This window comes from Prionailurus bengalensis, chromosome A2, assembly GCF_016509475.1.
Source record: "Prionailurus bengalensis isolate Pbe53 chromosome A2, Fcat_Pben_1.1_paternal_pri, whole genome shotgun sequence".
In the NCBI taxonomy this organism is placed as follows: domain Eukaryota; kingdom Metazoa; phylum Chordata; class Mammalia; order Carnivora; family Felidae; genus Prionailurus; species Prionailurus bengalensis.
In genome coordinates, this window is record NC_057348.1 from 77,019,763 (window position 1) to 77,044,308 (window position 24,546).

At 39.5% G+C, this 24,546-nt stretch overlaps 1 long non-coding RNA gene across 2 annotated transcripts in view; it reads left to right on the forward strand.

Moving 5' to 3' along the window:
• Positions 1–24,546, forward strand: part of LOC122487753 — a 124,985-nt gene that overhangs the window by 10,155 nt on the left and 90,284 nt on the right. For both annotated transcript variants that reach the window (XR_006298458.1, XR_006298460.1), the window contains exon 2: positions 7,444–7,572. This is a non-coding gene — a long non-coding RNA (uncharacterized LOC122487753). The remainder of the gene's footprint in view (positions 1–7,443; positions 7,573–24,546) is intronic.

Here is a 24,546-nt window from a genome sequence, read left to right on the forward strand (position 1 = left end):
TTTTTTTGGTGGGAGGGGTGGGGTTTTTTTTTAGGTCCACATGGTGGTTCCAATCTCATATGCCATTTTTAAAAAGTTCTAGGGAAGTGGGGGGATGGGCAAAATGGGTGAAAGGAAGCAGGAGGTACAGGCTTCCAATTATGAAATGAGTAAGTCATGAGGATGAAACGTACAGCACAGGGAATATAGTCAGTGATACGGTGATAGGGTTGTATGGTGACAGATGGTAGCTAGGCTTGTGAGCATAGCATAAGAGCAAAGCATAGCGTAACATAAGGTGTAGACTTGTTGAGGCGTTCTGTTGTACACCTGAAACTATGTAACACTGTATGTGTCTACTACATTTCAATAAAAAAAGAGACAAACGTTCTATACTGCAAATTTTCAAGGACGCCTAAAAGTAGGGAGAATAATAGAATCCCTATCACCTAGCTTCAACAATTACTGACATTTGCCAGTTTTGTTTCTAGATGTGACTTTCTAGGATTATATATGACCAAGCTCTACCTCCAGCAGGCACGCACGATACAGATATGTTTGGATGCCCTCTGGAGCCACAGAATGTCCAGTGGAGCTCAATGCTCACTGCCCTGCTTGCCCTCACATGCTCTGAACAAACCTAGGTAGTTCTCAGTGTGCTGTTGATACCATTTGTGGCCTTGTCTCTCCCCTCTCCTACACAGTGAGCTCTTTAAGGCTGGGAGTTTCATCCTCTTCCTTATCTCCCGGCACCTGGCACATAATGCCTGACACTTAGTGGCTCTTAACTTGAAGTTCTGGGGGCACCTGGGCGGCTCAGTAGCTTGAGTGTCGACTTGGGCTCAGGTTACAATCTCACAATTCATGTGTTCAAACGGCGCATCAGGCTCTGTGCTGACAGCTCAGAGCCTGCTTCAGATTCTGTGTCTCCCTCTCTTTCTGCCCTTCCCTGCTTGCACACTGTCTCTCTCAAAAATAAACATTAATTTTTTTAATTAAAAAAAGTTCTGGAAAGAATGAATGAAAAAATATATTGCAATGACTCACCTATTTCAAATAAAATATTCAGGTATCCTGGTCACTTCTGGGCAGTGGTCTGCTCTCCCTTCTTCTGTTTCCAGCTTTTTTTCTCTGAGACAATGCAGTTTTTCATTCAGTTGATTTAGGCTACGTGTTTTGATGCCACTTCCTACATTTCTACAATATGTGCATTGTATCTATCAGCCGTTCTCCTTCTAAATAATATGAATGCCAACATTTATGTACACTTATGTGCTGGGCACTGTACAAAGTTCTCTGCAAATGTTATCTTTGTCAGTCCTGAATCACAAGAGCCCCTGAACTAGAAACTGTTATCATCCTTAATTACCAGATGAGGAGGCCTGGTCCAGAGAGAATATGGAATATGTCAAGGTCATACCACCAATGAGGGGAGGAGTCTGTACTTAAACCTGGATTCCAGAACTTGAGCATCTAACTGCTGTGCCACACTACCATGGCTGCATCTTTATCTTTGGTTGGCTTAGTGCTATTTGTGTCCAGTCAACACTAAATCTTTCTCTGTGGATACTGTGTCCAAAATAAATAAGAAATCGCTCTGCTCCTAAAGCTTGATTCTTGCTCTTTTCTGCCCTCTCACCCTTGGCAACTGAATCACTGCAGACATGCCTCTTGAAGTCTTCCCCAGTGACTTCCTAATCTGAATTCCCACACAACATCCTCATGCAGACACTTGTTGACCACTTTTCATCTGATGCTGATGACAAATCATCCTCTGGATGGCTTCAACAATCGACTTGCCTTTCCTTCAGGAACCGAAGAAGTCTTTCTTCTCCTGCGGAAGTGCAGGCCCACACTAACAGGACACTTCTCTTGTCTTTTCTCTTTGCTTGTTCCTGAATTTTACTTTAGCCTTTTTCTTATATCATCACTTCAGTCAACATGGGCTTCAAATCTCCCCTTCCTTGGCTTGCTTACCATCATAGTCATGTCTGTGATCACTGGAGGGGGCATATATTTTTCTGTGCTCAGTATCGCTTTGGGGCATCACCCTTCACACCCGTCCCTCTTGATCTGTATGTTCTGGTGGTACTGGCCTTCCTCCTGGCTCTAGGGCTGAGTGCATGAACCAGGCCTGGCCAATCAATTCTAAATTACTCCAACCATAGTAATTGCACCAGGATGAGCACATGACTGATGGTGTTGAATCCTTCAAGAGGTCTTGGACTATTGATCAAGAGTCATTCTCTCCCGAGATTGTAGATACTAGGGATGGTAGAAGCCTGAAACCGCTGGTGGCCATCTCTGTCATGTGTAGAAAGAGCATGCTTAAGAATGGCATCTTCAGGGGTGCCTGGGTGGCTCAGTTGGTAAGCGTCTGAATCTTGGTTTCGGCTCAAGTCATGATCTCACGGCTTCATGGTTTTGAGCCCCGCACTGGGCTCTGTGCTGGCAGTGCAGAGCTGCTTGGAATTCTCTCTCCATATCACTCTGCCCTACCCCATTCATGCTGTCTCTGTCTCTCTCTCAGGAAAAAAAAAAAAAAAAAGAAAAAAAAAAGGAGAATACAGTATCAGAAAACGAAGAGGTACATATTCCTGACCCCATAGTTGAAAGCCTGAATCAAACCAGGCCTAAAGTCACCTCCACCTCTGAACATGATAACCATCAGCAGGAAAACCCTCTATAGAGTATCTCTATACTATTATTAGGATAAAGGGAACACCTACCCTTCATTAATTGTAAATACTATGTTTGACTGGGTGTTGAGGGAGGAGGCAGCTATAAGAGCAGGAAGTTTCAAACCTTGCCCTGAGTGGGCCTTAGGGGTTCTGTAAAAGTTCCTTAGGGGACACCATGGAAACCAGAAAGCAGGGCTAAGAATAGCTCTGTATTTGTTTTATATATTGGGCTTCAAAATAAGGTTTCTGAAGAACAGCTCTGTTGCTAACAAAAGCAAAAACAAAAATCCTTTGAAAATTGATGTACTGTTTATGTTAGTTCTCCTAGAAACCCAAGTTCTCCTATTCTCTGGATCCTGCTTTGCACCCTGCTTTGGCTGAACTTATACCCCACCCCCCCCCCGCCCCGTCTACACAATCACTGAGTTGTGTGTCATGCTTTTTGTCCCTCCCCATCTCAGTAGTGATCAATCAGGCATTTCCTCCACATACTCTTCTCTCCTTTCTCCTGGGTAACAGCCAATTCAGATGTTCAACAAAATTCCAATTCAGCAAATATTTAGTGAGTGCAAGGTAGTGCTGTGTGCGGTGTTTTGTAACATTCACGAATTCTTTCAACGCCCTGAGGGATGGGTAGCTATTTACATTTGTGTTTAATGAATGAGGTGAACTGATCATCTCAAAAGGACACAGGGCAAATTGTTGGTAGAGCTAGAAATAGTACAACCACTAACCGTAGGCAGGTATAATAGAAGGAGCCTGAAGTTGGGGAACAGACAGACTTGGAGTTGAATCCTGGTTTGTGACATACTTATTTTTGGAACTTGAGCAAATTATTCAAGCTCCCTGAGCCTCCGTTCTCTACCCATGAGATGTAATATCCTCTACATTCTAATGACATATGTGGATTGTATTAAATAATGTGTGAAACATATTAGCGTGAAATTGGCTCAGGAACTGTTAGTTTCCTTCCACCCCACCAGGAAATACGGGTGTTCCTCCATCCAGGATGATTTGCACGTAAAAGAGGCCTGTGTTGTGTAACTCCCTTTTTGTACCGTTTTCCATTGAGATGCTCATGCATGTAGGACATATTGTACTATAAGTCATAATATTTAGTCATTTCATTGTCGATAACACCCTTGTTGGCCAGGAGAGAGCAAAGGCCTGTTACTATGAATTTGCAACACCAAGATTCTGGGAGGAAAGAATCAACACCAAATGGCAGACTTTCAACAAATTGCAACTTCTCTCCAGCTGTCAGAGCCCAGCTATCATTTACTGAATCAGCGATCACATATTTAGGCCTAATGACCACTAGGCACTGTTTGAGGGGCTGGAGCCCATTGTAATGGAAACAAGACAGACTAGTCTGTGAAAATGACAGAAGTGGATATGGATGGCCTGTCTGCTCTGCCCTCCTGCCCTTCAAGGCCCTTATATTTGCTGCAATAGCTTAGGATGGGAGCAGCAAATTGTATTTTTGTACAGCTGAGCTAAGAATAATTTTTACATTTTTAAAGAGATCTTGTATAGCCTGCAAAGCCTAAAATGTTTGCCATCTGGCCCTTCAAAGAAAATATTTGCTGACTCCTGGTTTAGAGTCACCTTATAATTCTTCCATCAAGATCAGAATAAAGAGTTTCATGGTATAATTACTAGAGTATTTTTTAATAATTTGTTATTATATAAAGCATTATTAAGAATTATTTATTATGGGGGCTCCTGGGTGGCTCAGTCAGTTAAGCACCCGACTTCAGCTCAGGTCATGATCTCGCGGTCCGTGAGTTCGAGCCCTGTGTCGGGCTCTGTACTGATGGCTCAGAGCCTGGAGCCTGTTTCAGATTCTGTGTCTCCCTCTCTCTGACCCTCCCCCGTTCATGCTCTGTCTCTCCCTGTCTCAAAAATAAATAAATGTTAAAATAAAATTATTTATTATGATTGTTAAACAGTGTTTTTTAAATATTGTTTATTTTTGAGAGAGAGAGGAGTGTGATTCGGAGAGGGGCAGAGGGAGACACAGCATCGAAAGCAGGCTGCAGGCTCCAAGCTGTCAGCACAGCCATAAGATCATGACCTGAGCTGAAGTCAGATGCTTAACCAACTGAGCCACTCAGGCGCCCTTGATTGTTAAACGGTATTAAAGGATAGAAAGCGATGGGTAGTGAGAAGGTAGATTTTTATATCAATTTTGCAAGAAAGTACAGTAAAATCTTGGTTTGTGAGCATAATCCATTTCAGAAACATGCTTGTAATGCAAAGCACTTGTTATAGCAAAGCAAGTTTCAGGAACCATTGGCTCTGTTGTGATCATGTAACATTCAGCATCATGTACTACTCGTATTGCAAGACATTGCTCGTTTATTGAATTAAAATTTATTAGAAATGTTTGCTCATCTTGTGGAATACTCACAGAACAAGTTACTTGCAGCCAAAGGTTTTCCTGTAATTCTCTTTTGTTAGGTCATTTGACTATCACTTTGTTTTCCTAGACTATAACCTCCACATAAAAGGTGGACCTTCCCTATACAGCTTTCCTGGGGTTTTCCAATGTTTTTTCCCTGTACCAAAAACAGAAGTTGAGAAGATGATGTGGGGAAGGGTCATCATTCCCCTGTGACAATGAGGAAGGAAGGAGAAAAGTTACTTCATTGTCACTCCAGCCCTTTGACAATTGAAAAATCTTCACCTTTCCATTTAAGTATGCCCTGCATTTCTTGCCTGTGCCACATTTATTTAAAATGGAACAGCCTTCCTTGTACTTGTCTAGATGTTTCTTAACACTTTCTCTTTAATGCTCACATATTTTCCCTTCCCTTGCTGCTTGCCCTGGCTTCTCCTACCTGGGCAAAGTGAGAGTCACTGGCTAGTGCACTCTTAGCATTGACTTTCTGTTGACTTTCATCTCGAAGGGTAATTCAGAGCCTGGGAGTGGCACCCTCTTCTTCCTCCTGTAAAATACTTCCAGGTAACAAGACTGTCGGTGCCCACCCAAAGCTTGTGTAGGCACCCCTGGTGTCAACCCTCATATAGAAGAGCCCATGACAAACCAAGCTCACAGGGCACATGATGTGGAAGCTTCCAGCTGTAGGCACAAGTGTCCTGGGTTGGGTGTTAACAGTCCAGTTTCAGCTCTTCTTCCTCTGCTTCATCTTGTTGAATCTGGGCCAGTTACTTAGCTTTTGAATGCTTAAATTCTCACATCTGTAACATTAAGATAATGCCGACTCTCATTTCAGCTTCTGGGAATAGAATTAAACTGTATATGGACATTGATGTTCCCATAGTAACAGTCACGTAAGGTATCTAGCCTGCCACCAGAGGCAATAAATTATTTATGATAAGTACTTGTAAAAACTCCGAACTGTCACTGTAATAAAAGATTCTTACAGGAAATCCTGGGGATATACTTTCACATTAATTTGCATTCATTATTTCAGGAAGAGTTCACTCTGCTCCCAACTACCAAATTCTAAACTCCCAGAATCAAATCAATTAGCACAGGCTGGAGCTGCTGAATTCAAAAGCAGAACAGAGTCCTCCCGTGGCCCCTGTGAAGGGAAGGAAGAGACTGACTTCCTGGGGCTATTTATTAAAACCTGGGAGGAATCAGTGGGTGTGGCTTCTCGGGGAGAGATAGCTCCAGCTTGGGGCTGCATAAAGAAAACAAGAATGATAGCTATAGCTCTACAAAAAAAAAAAAAAGTATTATAATATTATTAGTGTTGTTATTATTATTGGGGAAATTTTAAATGTACAATAAAACACAAACAAAAATGTAATAATAATCCCTCATCCTCAGAGATAACCATTAACATTTTCGTTTGTAGCCTTCCTACCTTTCTTTATATTTTTACAAATATTGTTTGGTAGCCTGCTTCTTATATTTGTGAACATGTGTCCAAGTTATTAAATATTCTTTTCAGAACATAATTGGCTGGAAATGCACCATAAGGATGTATCACAATTCACAATTGGTTAACATTTAGGTTGTATCCTGACTTGTCTTTTAATTAAACTTGATTCATATTCAGCCTGAGATCTCGCATTAATTTAGCTGACAGATTTAGACCTACAAATATTTTGATCCATCCATAATATTTCCATTGCTAACAACACCTTCTTCCTTCCCAATGCTTTTGCTATTAGCCCATAGTGCAAATACACCCAAATTCCCCTTCAAAAACAAATTTCTGTGAAATTCTGTGAAATTTTTATTTTTCCATATTCTTTGGACCTTGCATGTGGATCTTTTGCCTAAAACATGATCTTTTTTCTTAATTTTATTGAAAATATCTTTTTTTCTTTCTTAATTCTACAATGGTGAACTACAATAGTGATCTTCATTTTAATTTCAAATTTGTCATTATTCTCTTTTGATAATATTATTTGACTTGCTTTTCCCACGAAGGTTTTATTCTTTCACCCAGATCTCAAACTTTTTAGTATCAAGATTCCTTTACAAATTCATTGAGGACCCCAAAGAGCTTTTGGTTATGTAAGTTATATCTATTGCTGTTTGCCATATTAGAAATTAAAACTGAGAAATTTAAGAAATACGTTCATATTTCATTTTAAAGTAATGATAGAAGCCTATAACGTGTTAACATAAATGCATATTTTATGACAGATAACTGTATTTTGCCAAGCGAAATCCAGTGAGAAGAATGGTATTGTTTTACATTTTGCAAATCCCTTTAAATGTCTAGCCTGACAAAAGGCAGTTGGATTCAACAATCTGCTTCTGCATTGACACCATTGCCATGTGTTGTTTTTGTTGAAGTTCATGTACGGAGAAAACCCTGCCTCACACAGATACATGGTTGGAAAAGGAAGGACCTGGCTGGCCCTCTGCAAGATCTCTGGGCTTACAGTGATCCTCTCTCAGCCTACACGTTAGGAACCACTGACTGTAAGTGCTGGACAGCCTTTTTATGCTTCGGTTTCCTTTTTGTAAAAATATGGGGGTAATAACAGCATTTCAAAGTGTTCTGAAATTATAATGTGAAAACTGCTACAGCGACAGGCAGAAATCTACACCTGTTCATAAAATAGGAAAACTGTTCTCTCGTTTGGGAGATATGTAGCTATCCAAAGTAACATGGTTACTAAAGCAATAGATATTTCCAATAGGTATGTAGGTTTCACATTCCACCACGGCAACCAAAACCTAGGAATTTTTTTTTTTTAATTTTTTTTTCAACGTTTATTTATTTTTGGGACAGAGAGAGACAGAGCATGAACGGGGGAGGGGCAGAGAGAGAGGGAGACACAGAATCGGAAACAGGCTCCAGGCTCTGAGCCATCAGCCCAGAGCCTGACGCGGGGCTCGAACTCACGGACCACGAGATCGTGACCTGGCTGAAGTCAGACGCTTAACGACTGCGCCACCCAGGCGCCCCAAAACCTAGGAATTTTCAAAAGAAAATTTTAAAGTGTCTTATGTAGTTTTGGTAAGGAAACATTTTCTTCAGGAGGGTAAGATATGAATTCTGGCTCAATTTCAAAGTGGGGATCTATTTCTCTGAAACCCATTGCATAGTTATCTTGGCTTCTTTGATCTAGAAAATGTGCTCATGTGTTTTGTTTTAGCTTAGGTCAAGGGTAGAACTAATCCCTATTGGACATTTTAAAGCCAGAATATATGGAGAACAAACAGAGGGTTACTGGAGGGGGTGTGGGAGGAGGGATGGGCTAAATGGGTAAGGGGCATTAAGGAATCTACTCCTGAAATCATTGTTGCACTATATGCTAAATAATTTGGATGTAATTAAAAAAAAATTAAAGAAAAAAAATAATAAAGCCAGAATGTAAGTTTCTCATGGCAGACCTCATAATGGGTTCTGTGTACTGCAACAGATCCAGTATGAGCTAGACTGATTGTAATATACATATTTGGCAGTGGACTTGCTTGCAGGTACCCTGTGCAGCTGAAATGTGGGGATAACTCCCAGGGCTGGTTTACAGCAGTAGACATTCCGTTTCAACTGACACAGTGACTCAGCCTGGGAAGGTGAGATTCGAGGGGCAGGATGGCACAGAACCCTCTGTCCTTTACCCCCACCCAGAGGTCCAGTGGATTGTCCAGCCCCCAGGAGAACCACTCACTGATCTGGCGGTTGCTTTGATGGCCATGTTTGGGGTGGCGCCCAGATGTTTTCCTCTGATCTGCCCCCAATTCTGGATTGTGTCTCAACGTAGCATCTCCTGTTGTTGAACAGTGGTTGCAGCCCGGATTTCAGAGAGCTTGAGTTGCGTCTGCATTTGGCAAATGGAGATAATGGGCTGGGTGAGGACAAAAGTGAGAAAGGATAGGAAAGTGTTTTGAAAATACTTTAAGTGCAACCATTGTCAGGGGCGCCCGTGTGGCTCCGTCGGTTGAGTGTCCGACTCTTGATCTCAGCTCAGGGCTTGATCTCAGGGTCTTGATCTCAGGGTCATGAGTTCAAGCCCTGCATTGGGCCCCCACATGGGGCATGAAGCGTACTTAAAAAAAAAAAAAGGAAAAAAAAAAGGTGCAAGAATTGTTATTATTGCTCTTAAACCAGTAAACTGAGAAACCAGCCTAGTGTGAGGAGCTGTGGTGAAGAGAGACACCAGGCCTGAGGGGGTTCTTTCATTTGCTTCTAGCAGGTGAGGGAAAGAACTTGCCAGATCCTTCCCAGATCTTGTTATGCTAATCCTCCTGTCTATGGAGTTCCTGAAGTTGTTAATTTAATATTGGCTAACCAGCCACTTGTTGATTCCCCCAATCCTCCCTTAAGTCACAAAAGAAGGTATGGTCTGGCGCTGAATATTTTTATGTCCCTAAATAATCACTTGTTCTGTCACTGCAAAAATGGTTGCACCCTTCATTACCAATGACTTTATTTTTCAAGTCTTTTCTACTTCTTTGACATCTGAAAGTAGCTGATAACATCACGGAATATAGTCATTGTGAGAATATAGCACATAGTTCAGTGTGCATGTCCAGTGTTTTAAAAATCCTCTATTAATTAATTTTCAGTTTAAAGTAAGCAGAACCTTGGCACGGAATGGATTTTTGAATTTAGAAATTGGTTCTTGAGTGAAATCTTAACTTCTTTGTGTTTAATTAGACTTCAATTGCTGCACTTAAAAAAGGTCATCTAAATTTGGAAAAGACAACCAATTCTAATTGTGACAATCTCACACTTGCTGAATTTTGTCAGAAAGGTTAAAGTACTTTTTTCCATTTACTAAGTAACATTTCTACGTACTCCCACCACACTGGCACACCAAAAACTCTTGGCTTCTAAGGAAATGAGGCAATCGTATTTGAATGGATTAGGCTTTGAATTCTTGTGACCACAGGTTCATCAGCTCCTCGTATGCAAACATTTTAGACTATATGCACCAAATTTTCTTTGGTGCAGTAATGGAACTGTGTTTCCATTGGGTCTAATAGACCCATACCAAATGGGTCTATTAGAGGTGTTGCTGGTTGCCTAAGAAAGTGTGTGCAAAGCACTTAGAGTTTCCTGAGATAGCTGGAAATAAATTAAAGTGACTTTACTTCTAGAGAACCAGGGTAAGATAAACTGAGTGACTGAGGGAGAGGGTTCAGTAGGAATATAGGTGGAGGACCTTGGAAGAAGGAGCTCTGAGGAAACCTGCCCTGGGGTTGCAGAAGTTTCTCCACCTGCCATGGTTACTGAACTACTAGGCTACATAGCATCATCCAGTTTTGGGGTTCCATGGACAATGGAGCTATATTCTTAAGCTGATGGCTGAACACTGGACAAAAAGCTCCAGCTTCCTGGGAACCATGTCAACTTAGTTTATATATAAGTATTGGCCAAAATATTTTAGCCAAAAACATCTCACATAGACTACTATCCAAGCATCAGTTGGATTATCATTATTATTATTTTCACTCCTGACTATATATAAAGAACCAAGGATTTTTTCCCCCAGCTTTATTAAGATAAAATTGACATGTACCGTTATATGTTTAAGGTGTATGACATGATGATTTGATGTATGTATGAATTGCAAAATGATTACTGTAATAAAGTTGGTTAATATATCCATCATCTTACATAGTTACCCTTATTTTCCTCTGGTTTTATTGAGGTATAACTGACACACAGCAGTGTGTACGTTTTTTTTTTCAATATATGAAGTTTATTGTCAAATTGGTTTCCATACAACACCCAGTGCTCATCCCAAAAGATGCCCTCTTCAATGCCCATCACCTACCCTCCCCCCCTCCCACCCCCCATCAACCCTCAGTTTGTTCTCAGTTTTTAAGAGTCTCTTCTGGGGGCGCCTGGGTGGCTCAGTCGGTTAAGCATCCGACTTTAGCTCAAGTCACGATTGCGTGGTCTGTGAGTTCAAGCCCCGGTCGGGCTCTGGGCTGATGGCCCAGAGCCTGGAGCCTGCATCCGATTCTGTGTCTCCGTCTCTCTCTGCCCCTCCCCCGTTCATGCTCTGTCTCTCTCTGTCTCAAAACTAAATAAACTTAAAAAAAAAAAAAGAAGAGTCTCTTATGCTTTGGCTCTCTCCCACTCTAACCTCTTTTTTTTAATTTCCTTCCCCTCCCCCATTGGTTTCTGTTAAGTTTCTCAGGATCCACATAAGAGTGAAAACATATGGAGTCTGTCCTTCTCTGTATGACTTATTTCACTTAGCATCACACTCTCCAGTTCCATCCACGTTGCTACAAAAGGCCATATTTCATTCTTTGTCATTGTCACGTAGTACTCCATTGTGTATGTAAACCACAATTTCTTTATCCATTCATCGGTTGATGGACATTTAGGCTTTTTCCACAATTTGGCTATTGTTGAGAGTGCTGCTATAAACATTGGGGTACAAGTGCCCCTATGCATCAGCACTCCTGTATCCCTTGGGTAAATTCCTAGCAGTGCTACTGCTGGGTCATAGGGTAGGTCTATTTTTCATTTTTTGAGGAACCTCCACACTGTCTTCCAGAGTGGCTGCATCAGTTTGCATTCCCACCAACAGTGAAAGAGGGTTCCCGTTTCTCCACATCCTCTCCAGCATCTATAGTCTCCTGATTTGTTCATTTTGGCCACTCTGACTGGCGTGAGGTGATATCTGAGTGTGGTTTTGATTTGTATTTCCCTGATGAGGAGCAATGTTGAGCATCTTTTCATGTGCCTGTTGGCCATCTGGATGTCTTCTTTACAGAAGTGTCTATTCATGTTTTCTGCCCATTTCTTCACTGGATTATTTGTTTTTCGGGTGTGGAGTTTGGTGAGCTCTTTATAGATTTTGGATACTAGCCCTTTGTCCGATATGTCATTTGCAAATATCTTTTCCCATTCCGTTGGCTGCCTTTTAGTTTTGTTGATTGTTTCCTTTGCTGTGCAGAAGCTTTTTATCTTCATGAGGTCCCAATAGTTCATTTTTGCTTTTAATTCCCTTGCCTTTGGAGATGTGTCAAGTAAGAAATTGTTACGGCTGAGGTCAGAGAGGTCTTTTCCTGCTTTCTCCTCTAGTGTTTTGATGGTTTCCTGTCTCACATTTAGGTCTTTATCCATTTTGAGTTTGTTTTTGTGAATGGTGTAAGAAAGTGGTCTAGTTTCATTCTTCTGAATGTTGCTGTCCAGTTCTCCCAGCACCATTTGTTAAAGAGACTGTCTGTTTTCCTTTGGATGTTCTTTCCTGCTTTGTCAAAGATGAGTTGGCCATACTTTTGTGGGTCTAGGTCTGGGGTTTCTGTTCTATTCCATTGGCCTATGTGTCTGTTTTGGTGCCAGTACCATGCTGTCTTGATGATTACAGCTTTGTAGTAGAGGCGAAAGTCTGGGATTGTGATGCCTCCCGCTTTGGTCTTCTTCTTCAAAATTACTTTGGCTATTCGGGGCCTTTTGTGGTTCCATATGAATTTTAGGATTGCTTGTTCTAGCTTCGAGAAGAATGCTGGTGCCATTTTGATTGGGATTGCATTGAATGTGTAGATAGCTTTGGGTAGTATTGACATTTGAACAATATTTATTCTTCCAACCCATGAGCACGGAATGTTTTTCCATTTCTTTATATCTTCTTCAATTTCCTTCATAAGCTTTCTATAGTTTTCAGCATACAGATCTTTTACATCTTTGGTCAGGTTTATTCCTAGGTATTTTATGCTTCTTGGTGCAATTGTGAATGGGATCCGTTTCTTTATTTGTCTTTCTGTTGCTTCGTTATTAGTGTTTAAGAATGCAACTGATTTCTGTACATTGATTTTGTATCCTGCAACTTTGCTGAATTCATGTATCAGTTCTAGCAGACTTTTGGTGGAGTCTGTCGGGTTTTCCATGTATAATATCATGTCATCTGCAAAATGTGAAAGCTTAACTTCATCTATGCCAATTTTGATGCCTTTGATTTCCTTTTGTTGTCTGATTGCTGATGCTAGAAGCTCCAACAGTATGTTAAACAACAGCGGTGAGAGTGGACATCCCTGTTGTGTTCCTGATCTCAGGGGGAAAGCTCTCAGTTTTTCCCCATTGAGGATGATATTAGCTGTGGGCTTTTCATAAATGGCTTTTATGATATTTAAGTATGTTCCTTCTATCCCGACTTTCTCGAGGGTTTTTATTAAGAAAGGATGCTGAATTTTGTCAAATGCTTTTTCTGCATCGATTGACAGGATCATATGGTTCTTATCTTTTCTTTTATTAATGTGATGTATCACGTTGATTGATTTGCGAATGTTGAACCAGCCCAGGAATGAATCCCACTTGATCATGGTGAATAATTCTTTTTATATGCTGTTGAATTCGATTTGCTAGTATCTTATTGAGAATTTTTGCATCCATACTCATCAGGGATATTGGCCTGTAGTTCTCTTTTTTTACTGGGTCTGTCTGGTTTAGGAATCAAAGTAATGCTGGCTTCATAGAATGAGTCTGGAAGTTTTCCTTCTCTTTCTATTTTTTGGAATAGCTTGAGAAGGATAGGTATTATCTCTGCTTTAAATATCTGGTAGAATTCCCCAGGGAAGCCATCTGGTCCTGGACTCTTATTTGTTGGGAGATTTTTGATAACTGATTCAATTTCTTCGCTGGTTATGGGTCTGTTCAAGCTTTCTATTTCTTCCTGTTTGAGTTTGGAAGTGTGTGTGTGTTTAGGAATTTGTCCATTTCTTCCAGGTTGTCCAGTTTGTTGGCATATAATTTTTCATAGTATTCCCTGATAATTGCTTGTATTTCTGAGGGATTGGTTGTAATAATTCCATTTTCATTCATGATTTTATCTATTTGGGTCATCTCCCTTTTCTTTTTGAGAAGCCTGGCTAGAGGTTTATCAATTTTGTTTATTTTTTCAAGAAACCAACTCTTGGTTTCATTGATCTGCTCTACAGTTTTTTTAGATTCTCTATTGTTTATTTCTGCTCTGATCTTTATTATTTCTCTTCTTCTGCTGGGTTTGGGGTGTCTTTGCTGCTCTGCTTCTGTTTCCTTTAGGTGTGCTGTTAGATTTTGTATTTGGGATTTTTCTTGTTTCTTGAGATAGGCCTGGATTGCAATGTATTTTCCTCTCAGGAAGCAGTGTGTACGTTTAAAGGTGGTCCACATAAGGACTCAACATACATACATTGTGAAATGATCACCACAATAAGTTTAGTTAACATCTCTTCATATCATTACAAAATTTTTTTTTGCCTTGTGATGAGAACTTTTAGAATCTACTTTCTTAGCAACTTTCAAATATACCATACAGCAGCATTGACTGTAGCCACTGTACAACTATAGTATAATTACCTCGTCTCTACTTACTTATCTTACAACTGGAACTTTGTACCTATCGACCACCTTCATCCAGTCCCCTTGCCCAGCTGACCATTTTGTGTGTGTATGTATGGTGAGAATGTTCAAGATCTACTCTTTAGCAACTTTCAAGTATACTATACAGTATATATTGTTTTATATGTCATATATATGCATGTATTGTATATACAGTTAATAGAGATTTTTTTAAAGCAGGTTTCACCTTCATTTTTGTGAACTTTCTCACACATCTGAGTGCTGATTTCAAACACTATGAAATTACTACAGTGCTTAAAATGCAGTTTTGCATTACAGCAAAGCAACAGCCTGAGCTATAATGTTCCCGTGGATGTCTCTCAAAGGACAAGTGTGACCACATTCAAGTTTAGAATTTGGGAAAGAGGAGCAGAGATAGGGAGGGCTATCAAAGCTACCACCACCATAGCTGCTGCTGTGGTCACCCTGATAAAGACAGGAGGAAGTAAGGCAGCCCAAGATCTTTGACCTTGAAGCCCTTGATCTACCAGGAAGAGAAAAATAGTGCTGAAGAATTTATCAGCATCCAGTTTCTCAACAAGAGTTGAACAGTGCTATGGAAGATGAACCAGTGTCTGTTTTACAGTGTTTCTGGCAAGAAGGCTTGCACTCCTGTTTTAGATATAATGACCACCCTCAGAATTTTGAATATCTCATAGGGATATCTTCCCAAAGCCTGTAGGATATGAGTCGTTACATCAGAATCTTGAGCAAAAGACAACTTAGTTGTGGAGGACTTGCAGAAAATGACATTTCATCTCTAAGTCTAGCTAATACACTAATTCTTTTAAATGTCTAGGTCTGGGATTCTATACTGTCCCACTAATGGTGAGGATGTTCCCAGGACAAAGGGACCTAGCATTTCTGCATGACCCAAGAGAAGCTGGCTAGAGATTTTTTCCCTCTTATGTTTTCTCCTTACCTAGTAGCCCTATTCTCTATTAGATTGCTTTTAAGAAAGAATTTGATCAACTCCTTTCTCCGAAGAGACAGAAAGAGAAAATAAACAAAGGTTTGATGTGTTCTCTTTCTCAGGAGTACCCTCATTAGGGAACTAAGGGATGAAACTCTGTTGGTAGAATTTCAAAACTCAGCTAGCCTAGTGGGAAGGAATTTGAAGTGGCAAGGAGAATGTTGTCAACCCTACCTCGTTGTCTCTCTGCCTTTAGCAAGGCAAGCCCCAATGGGTTTCCACTAACATGGTAGATGTCCCCCTTACACCCCTTCAGAAATCTTGTCTCTGTGTGTGTCAGGGAAAATGGCTGAGTGGAGGAGGCATTTCCTCTTGTCCTGTCTGGTGCTGCTGGCCTCAAGGGTTGGGCCTAATGTGGCTTTATAACAGTTATACAAGTTTCCAAGCTGAAGCCCATTTTAGTGAGGGTGGAGACATCATACCCAGAATAGGAGCCAGTCGCTGAGAAGGGTCACTGTTTTTTCTCAAGATGATTTTTATAAAGAAAGCCAGGAGAAATTTTTATTACACTGTTACAATAGATTATGGTAAGAAATACCAGAGCAACATTAAGTATGAAACTGCCCTCCTCCTTCCTTTTATCCAGAAAACACAGGACTCTCTTATTTAGTAACATTCCCTCCTTCTATGTCATGGACTTATTTGTCTTACTGTGCGTCCTTGTCAAGCTTGTGGATTAATGTCAGAGGGAGCTCTACCAAAACCATGGCATAATCTGCACAGCTTTTTCTCTGTTTCCCTGAAAAATGTACCAATCAGGACACCCAATCTTTGTAACAATACCAACCCTACTCTGTAAAGGACACTTTGGGTACTTTATGTTGAAAAATTAAAAGTCATATTGGTTTTGGTGGAATGTGGTCTACAATAAGTGCCATTAGAAACATATCAACACACGTTTTTGGAATAGAAAGAAGAAAAAATAAATTCCAGCCAGGGAAGGAAATTATATGGACAATAGCAATAATTATGGCAGGTATTTATTCAACTCTCCAGTTAGGCCCCAACTGTATACCAGGGCTTAATCTTGAGACGTAAATGTTCTGTTTCAAAGGGGGTGAATTATAGGAGATGATAGTTCTGTGCCAGTGTCACCCTTGATTAAATAGCCGACTTCCACTAAGGTATTTACTAATCTTATTTGTGTCAGCTTCTTCACCTATACATAATGAGGCTGATAATACTTGTATATGACATATTTCATAGGAAGACTTCAAATGAGAACAAGTGCATAGATGCACCAAGCTACTTTCCTGATAAACAGCCATAAGCAGCAGTAAGGTGTTGCTGTGTGCTTCGACATTGCCATTATGTCTTGGCATTGATTGCGTATGTGGAAATACATTTCATAAGCATTTTGGGAGGTGAACTTAGGCTTTTTGAAATACTGGAATATTTTTAGTAATTTCAAATAAGAAGGGTTCAAGTAAGCCTAATTAAGTAGGCTCTGGTATATTCAGCCACGTTCAGCATGTTCAACTAGTTCCCAGCTAGTGTTGGGAATGCCAGGCGAGAGGGAGAGATACAAAAACAAAGTTGACCAGATCTCTGCCGTCAAGGCCCTTCCAACCTGGTAGGGGAGACAGTTGCTTAACCAACATTTCAGTACCATGGGAGACTTAAGAATAAAAATATTGGATCGACACAGAGGGAGTATAAATTTTAAGTGTGACAATTAGAGAAGGAAATTATACCAACAGTCACAACAATACAAATATTAATAACTAATAATTGCAAAAGAGCCTTTTACATCCAAGACCCACTAAAACATGTTACCGCATTTACTCCCGTCCAAAAAATGAAATAATTATTATCCTTATTTTATAGATGCAGAAACTGAGGCTTAGACAGATAAAATGACTTGTGCAAGATGGCATGGCTGGAAAGGTGGAGCCAAGATTTTGAGTTCCAAACCCATGTTCTTTCTACTCTGCCACCACGCACCTTGGTAACAGTGTCATTCTACAAACATATTACGGTGATGTCCAAGCAATTTTGAGTCTTCTAGGAGGCTGTTTCCCTGATAGCAGCCATGGCTCTGTGATTTGTCCATGGCCATTCAAGACCATCAAGGTCAGGAGGTGGGAGCCCTGCACACCAGCAGGTCTGAGGTCCATGTAGAGAATTCCTCCCTAATCTGCTAGGGCTTGTGTGCACCTGGTCACTTGATCTAGTAACAACAAACTGCAGGGATTTTTTTTTCTTTTCTTTTGAAAGGACTGGAGAGTGGGGAATAATCCCATTCAGCCATTTTCAAGGGCAAGCCAGCTAACTAACACTTCTATACATGCAAATGGCTTGCATTTCATGCTTTCCTTACTGGAACCTTTTCCTTCTAACATCTCTTAGGAAACTCTTCCCAGAAAATAAGTAGGCACACAGGAATCTTCACTATATTTTACATGATTATATTTTCTAAGATACATATTCTAAATAAAGGATTTTTCCTGATCACTAAATTTATTATATAAAAATTCTTATAAAAGTATAAAAATTCTTACAAAGGTATAAAAATTCGAGGGTCACATGCCTGGTTCAGTCAGTAGAGTATGTGACTCTTCACCTCAGAGTCATGAGTTCAAGCTCCATTTTGGTTGTAGAGTTTACTTAAAAAAAGATGACATAACCATTTGGCTATTTTTTTTAATTAGTTGCTTTAATGGAATGTAGTAAAAATTACATGACACTAGAAGGGGTTTGGGACTATGCTATATTTATTTATAGTATGCAAAGTGCACTGAAAATCTGATATAATAATTTCTTTGTTTTTTAATTGTTATTTATTTTATTTATTTTATTTTTTTTTCAACGTTTATTTATTTTTGGGACAGAAAGAGACAGAGCATGAACGGGGGAGGGGCAGAGAGAGAGGGAGACACAGAATCGGAAACAGGCTCCAGGCTCTGAGCCATCAGCCCAGAGCCTGACGCGGGGCTTGAACTCACGGACCGCGAGATCGTGACCTGGCTGAAGTCGGACGCTTAACCGACTGCGCCACCCAGGCGCCCCTTATTTTATTTTTTAAACTCTGCTGTAATTAATGTGTAGTGTTATATTAGTTTCAGGTGTGAAATATAGTGATTCAACAATTCTATACATTACTTAGTGCTCATCACAATAAATGTACTTATAATCCCCTTCACCTATTTCACCCATCCCCCCTCCTTCACTCTGGCAATCACCAGTTTGTTCTCTAATTTAAAAGCCTGTTTTTTGGTTTGTCTCTTCTTTACTTTGTAAATTTGCTTTGTTTCTTAAATTCCACATATGAATGAAATCACATGGCATTTAACAAAATTTTCATCCTGATGTGAAAAAGCTTAAAGAACAATATATTCTGATTATATTCTTATTTGAGAATCAGATAGCAAGAAAAATGACAGATCCATGGAATGAAATTTTAGAAATATTACCTCAAATTAAACAAGAAGTTGTATCTGAGATTTGATCCTTCTGTGATCAGCACAATGCCTAACAGATGTGGTGTCTGGATAGCTCACTGCTGGTTTGTTGAAACCCCAAAGTACAGAAGAAGCAACCTTTGCTTTTTCCAGTGTGGTCAGTAGCCTGAATTCTTATTGAAAGCACGGTTAACAGAATTGTTCCAAGCTGGCTGCCATAGTTATAAAGAATGATAAATGATTCTACTGTGTCACCAATTTTTAAAGTTCTCTTTAGCTCTTGCAATGGAATTCAGATTGTGCCAGCCATCTTTTATTAGTCAGTCCCATGGGTTTTTTATTGTTATTTTGAACAAGATCTATTTTTGTTTAATTCTATGGGAACCACACATAGTTTGTACTTTTGCCAGAAATTTATTTTCCAATGAGTATTACCCAATTCTAAATAAGTACATTTTTATGCTGAGACATAGTAGGGGTGAGTTCAATCAGGAATGCCATTTAAAATTGTATAATGCAGCCTGGACTTTTTTGGTAACTCTAATATTCTGGTAACCAAAAGTGAGTTTGGGGTTTGTTTACTGTCTTTCAAAGTGATCCATTTTGGGGCACCTGGGTGGCTCAGTTGGTTAAGCATCTGACTTCCGCTTAGGTCATGATCTCGTGGTTGGTGAGTTTGAGCCCTGCGTGGGGCCCTGTGCTGACATCTCAGAGCCTGGAGCCTGCTTCAGATTCTGTATCTCCCTCACTCTCTGCCTCCCCCCTCAACAATAAGTAAACATTAAAAAAAAAATTCAAAGTGATCCATATTAAACAAAAACATCTTCTTTTTAAAAAAGTCATTAAGAATTGATTTTATAGCAATGTAGCTTTTTTGTTGACTTATAGCATTGATTTGTATAGTTTCGCAATGTGTTTATTCATGCACAGAGATAAATATTATAATACTTCTAATAATCAGAAAATTAATATCACATGTCCTTTCACAAAAGAAAAAAGGAAACATTTTCTTACCTAATTTGGTGTATGATATATACAGAAATCTTGAGCTTGTTTTCAGACGTGGGAAGACAGTCTTGTTCTATTGCTCTAAAGTGTCAGGGTATGGATAATAAGACTATATCTCTTTGATCTGAGGAAAGCAGAATATTTTCACTTGTAACAAAGCTGAACTCCCAGGACTGCAAGAAGCAAAAGAGGCAATCTTATTAGAAGATAGGACCTTCAAGTGTCTTAGACCCTGAAGGGTGTGTAGATGTTATATTTTATTCAATGCAATAACACAATCTGTGAACAAAACTGTGTAAGCAAAATCTCTAGAAAATGATGAATCCTGCACTAAGGCTTAAAGAAATCATAGAACTACAAAGCTTCTACAAAGACCACTTTCAGAGCACCGAGGAGAAAACTGAGGGGACTTTTAGTAAATATCATTTATTCTCATGTCAGAAAACAAACTAAAGCAATTTCTTTTGTTTGTTTGATTGGTTTGGTTTGGTTTGGTGTTTTTTTTTGTAGGAACATAAACCATGGAAGATTATATAAATTAAAGTAGTTGTGCAAGTAATTATATGCCCAAATATCTAAGACATGAAGTAAAATTTTATATTTTGTTTTGCCTTTCAAATGGATAGAGATTTTTATTATTTTTATTATTTTAAAAAATTTTTTTATTATGAAATTTATTGTCAAATTGGTTTCCATACAACACCCAGTGCTTTTCCCAACAGGTGCCCTCAATACCCATCACCCACTCACCCCTCCCTCCCACCCCCCCATAAACCCTCAGTTTGTTCTCAGTTTTTAGGAGTCTCTTATGTTGTGGCTCCCTCCCTCTCTAACCATTTTTTTCTTCCCCTCCCCCATGGTCTTCTGTTAAGTTTCTCAGGACCCAAATAGGAGTGAAAACATATGGAGTCTGTCCTTCTCTGTATGACTTATTTCACTTAGCATCACACTCTCCAGTTCCATCCATGTTGCTACAAAAGGCCATATTTCATTTTTTCTCATTGTCACGTAGTACTCCATTGTGTATGTAAACCACAATTTCTTTATCCATTCATCGGTTGATGGACATTTAGGCTTTTTCCACAATTTGGCTATTGTTGAGAGTGCTGCTATAAACATTGGGGTACAAGTGCCCCTATGCATCAGCACTCCTGTATCCCTTGGGTAAATTCCTAGCAGTGCTACTGCTGGGTCATAGGGTAGGTCTATTTTTCATTTTTTGAGGAACCTCCACACTGTCTTCCAGAGCGGCTGCAACAGTTTGCATTCCCACCGACAGTGCAAGAGGGTTCCTGTTTCTCCACATCCTCTCCAGCATCTATAGTCTCCTGATTTGTTCATTTTGGCCACTCTGACTGGCGTGAGGTGATATCTGAGTGTGATTTTGATTTGTATTTCCCTGATGAGGAGCGATGTTGAGCATCTTTTCATGTGCCTGTTGGCCATCTGGATGTCTTCTTTACAGAAGTGTCTATTCATGTTTTCTGCCCATTTCTTCACTGGATTATTTGTTTTTCGGGTGTGGAGTTTGGTGAGCTCTTTATAGATTTTGGATACTAGCCCTTTGTCCGATATGTCATTTGCAAATATCTTTTCCCATTCCGTTGGCTGCCTTTTAGTTTTGTTGATTGTTTCCTTTGCTGTGCAGAAGCTTTTTATCTTCATGAGGTCCCAATAGTTCATTTTTGCTTTTAATTCCCTTGCCTTTGGAGATGTGTCAAGTAAGAAATTGCTACGGCTGAGGTCAGAGAGGTCTTTTCCTGCTTTCTCCTCTAGTGTTTTGATGGTTTCCTGTCTCACATTTAGGTCTTTATCCATTTTGAGTTTGTTTTTGTGAATGGTGTAAGAAAGTGGTCTAGTTTCATTCTTCTGAATGTTGCTGTCCAGTTCTCCCAGCACCATTTGTTAAAGAGACTGTCTGTTTTCCTTTGGATGTTCTTTCCTGCTTTGTCAAAGATGAGTTGGCCATACTTTTGTGGGTCTAGGTCTGGGGTTTCTGTTCTATTCCATTGGCCTATGTGTCTGTTTTGGTGCCAGTACCATGCTGTCTTGATGATTACAGCTTTGTAGTAGAGGCGAAAGTCTGGGATTGTGATGCCTCCCGCTTTGGTCTTCTTCTTCAAAATTACTTTGGCTATTCGGGGCCTTTTGTGGTTCCATATGAATTTTAGGATTGCTTGTTCTAGCTTCGAGAAGAATGCTGGTGCCATTTTGATTGGGATTGCATTGAATGTGTAGATAGCTTTGGGTAGTATTGACATTTGAACAATATTTATTCTTCCAACCCATGAGCACGGAATGTTTTTCCATTTCTTTATATCTTCTTCAATTTCCTTCATAAGCTTTCTATAGTTTTCAGCATACAGATCTTTTACATCTTTGGTCAGGTTTATTCCTAGGTATTTTATGCTTCTTGGTGCAATTGTGAATGGGATCCGTTTCTTTATTTGTCTTTCTGTTGCTTCGTTATTAGTGTTTAAGAATGCAACTGATTTCTGTACATTGATTTTGTATCCTGCAACTTTGCTGAATTCATGTATCAGTTCTAGCAGACTTTTGGTGGAGTCTGTCGGGTTTTCCATGTATAATATCATGTCATCTGCAAAATGTGAAAGCTTAACTTCATCTATGCCAATTTTGATGCCTTTGATTTCCTTTTGTTGTCTGATTGCTGATGCTAGAAGCTCCAATAGTATGTTAAACAACAGCGGTGAGAGTGGACATCCCTGTTGTGTTCCTGATCTCAGGGGGAAAGCTCTCAGTTTTTCCCCATTGAGGATGATATTAGCTGTGGGCTTTTCATAAATGGCTTTTATGATGTTTTTGTATGTTCCTTCTATCCCACCTTTCTCGAAGGTTTTTATTAAGAAAGGATGCTGAATTTTGTCAAATGCTTTTTCTGCATTGATTGACAGGATCATATGGTTCTTATCTTTTCTTTTATTAATGTGATGTATCATGTTGATTGATTTGTGAATGTTGAACCAGCCCAGGAATGAATCCCACTTGATCATGGTGAATAATTCTTTTTATATGCTGTTGAATTCGATTTGCTAGTATCTTATTGAGAATTTTTGCATCCATACTCATCAGGGATATTGGCCTGTAGTTCTCCTTTTTTACTGGGTCTCTGTCTGGTTTAGGAATCAAAGTAATGCTGGCTTCATAGAATGAGTCTGGAAGTTTTCCTTCTCTTTCTATTTTTTGGAATAGCTTGAGAAGGATAGGTATTATCTCTGCTTTAAATATCTGGTAGAATTCCCCAGGGAATCCATCTGGTCCTGGACTCTCATTTGTTGGGAGATTTTTGATAACTGATTCAATTTCTTCGCTGGTTATGGGTCTGTTCAAGCTTTCTATTTCTTTCTGTTTGAGTTTTGGAAGTGTGTGGGTGTTTAGGAATTTGTCCATTTCTTCCAGGTTGTCCAGTTTGTTGGCATATAATTTTTCATAGTATTCCCTGATAATTGCTTGTATTTCTGAGGGATTGGTTGTAATAATTCCATTTTCATTCATGATTTTATCTATTTGGGTCATCTTCCTTTTCTTTATGAGAAGCCTGGCTAGTGGTTTATCAATTTTGTTTATTTTTTCAAGAAACCAACTCTTGGTTTCATTGATCTGCTCTACAGTTTTTTTAGATTCTCTATTGTTTATTTCTGCTCTGATCTTTATTATTTCTCTTCTTCTGCTGGGTTTGGAGTGTCTTTGCTGCTCTGCTTCTGTTTCCTTTAGGTGTGTTGTTAGATTTTGTATTTGGGATTTTTCTTGTTTCTTGAGATAGGCCTGGATTGCAATGTATTTTCCTCTGAGGACTGCCTTTTCTGCATCCCAAAGCGTTTGGATTGTTGTATTTTCATTTTCATTTGTTTCCATATTTTTTAAAATTTATTCTCTAATTGCCTCGTTGACCCATTCATTCTCTCGTAGGGTGTTCTTTAACCTCCCTGCTTTTGGAAGTTTTCCAGACTTTTTCTTGTGGTTGATTTCAAGCTTCATCTCATTGTGGTCCGAAAGTATGCATGGTATGATTTCAATTCTTGTATCCTTATGAAGGGCTGTTTTGTCACCCAGCATGTGATCTATCTTGGAGAAGGTTCCATGCGCACTCAAGAAGAAAGTATATTCTGTTGCTTTGGGATGCAGAGTTCTAAGTTTATGTGTCAAGTCCATCTGATCCAGTGTATCATTCAGAGCCTTTGTTTCTTTATTGATCCTATGTGTAGGTGATCTATCCAATGTTGTAAGTGGAGTATTAAATTCCCCTGCAATTACCACATTCTTATCAATAAGGTTGCTTATGTTTGTGATTGTTTTATATATTTGGGGGCTTCCGTATTCGGTGCATAGACATTTATAATTGTTAGCTCTTCCTGATGGATAGACCCTGTAATTATTATATAATGCTCTTCTTCATCTCTTGTTACAGACTTTAAAGTCTAGTTTGTCTGATATAAGTATGGCTACTCCAGCTCTCTTTTAACTTCCAGTAGCATGATAGATAGTTCTCCATCTCCTCACTTTCAATCTGAAGGTGTCCTCTGGTCTAAAATCAGTCTCTTGTAGACAGCAAATAGATGGGTCTTGTTTTTTTATCCATTCTGATACCCTGTGTCTTTTGGTTGGAACATTTTGTCCATTTACATTCACTGTTATTATTGAAAAATATGGGTTTAGAGTCATTGTGATGTCTGTAGGTTTCATGCTTGCAGTGATGTCTCTGG